Genomic DNA, 1,372 nt, shown 5'->3' on the forward strand with positions numbered 1-1,372 from the left:
TGTGTGTGTGTGTGTGTCTGTGTGTGTGTGTGTGTGTGTGTGTGTGTGTGTGTGTGTGTGTGTGTGTGTGTGTGTGTGTGTTGCACTCCTCTAAAACGTGGCGTTGAAAAATCGCTGTAATAAAATCGTGCATACGCAGCAATCGGTCGGTAAGTATGTGTGTGTGCGCGCGTGAGCTTCTCGCGGTTTCTCACACGTTAAGAAGACGATTTTTTCATCCTTAAACGAGACTTACTAAGCTTAATTTACGACTCTAGTCGGCGATTAACCGCTAAGCTGTCGGATTGAACTCGGTAATTCGGTTGTCACGGCTCTTGGCCGTATTTCTTTTTTTTTTTTTTTTTCTTTTTTCTATGTTTTCTTTTCCTTAGATCGTTTTCCCATTCTTTTCGTTGACGCGCCCTAAAAAAAATCGGTCGATTCTTCCTCTGGTTCGCGCGAAAAGGCACGCGACTGGCCGCTGCGACTTTCTTTTGTCGAGTCTTTCCTTTAATTCTTGGACTATTTTGGAATCGCTTTGGTTTCGAGCTCTCAGACATTCGGCTGCCCGAATTTTTCGCGGCCTGCAACACCGAAAGTTTCCAAACTTTCGAGCTCTTGAACATCGGAACTTCGGAATTCTCGAGTCTTTGAATAATCGAAGTTCTCGATTCCTAATTATCTTTTCTTTTTGCAAATTTTCAAGCTTTCGCGTATTGGAATTCACGAATTGTCGATCATTCGGATACTGGAATTTTCAAACTTTCGCGCTTCCAAGTGTCGGAAACTTTCGAATTTTCGAGCTTTGCAAACACCGAAAACCTTTCGAAAATTCTCCGATTGATGAAGTCGAGTCTTCTGATCTTTCAGCAGAAAATTTACGAGTCTTCGAACTCATTCCTGTCGTTCCAAAGTTCCTCATCCTTCCGTATCTCTTCGATCGCCGAGTCGAAAAAGCAACACAATTTCGAGCGTACCGCAATTACGCTCCCTCGCTTGTCCTCGATCGCTCTTTCACGAAGACGAGGACGAAGCAAGAGAGGGAGGACACAAAAATTCCACCCCCTGTCTGTCAGAGATCATTAGACTGCTGACTTCTGATTACATTTATAGGAAATTTGGATAAAATGCAAACAATACGGCAAGAGTACATAAAATATTTCGTGCGTACGATTCTGTGTATATTTTATATTTATTTTAGTATATATAGACGAAAATATAATAACTTGAACTGAACGAATAAAATGTAATCATTTATTACGACGACGTTTTATATATTTAAACATATCTTAGGAAAATAGAGAAACATCACACCGATTTATAATACCAATAACAAACAATAAAACAATTTCCCACCCAGGTTTCGTATTTTCTTTTTTTTTTTTTTTTTTTT

Source organism: Frieseomelitta varia, unplaced genomic scaffold (genome assembly GCF_011392965.1).
Source record: "Frieseomelitta varia isolate USP_RPSP 00005682 unplaced genomic scaffold, Fvar_1.2 scaffold_38, whole genome shotgun sequence".
NCBI classification, from domain to species: domain Eukaryota; kingdom Metazoa; phylum Arthropoda; class Insecta; order Hymenoptera; family Apidae; genus Frieseomelitta; species Frieseomelitta varia.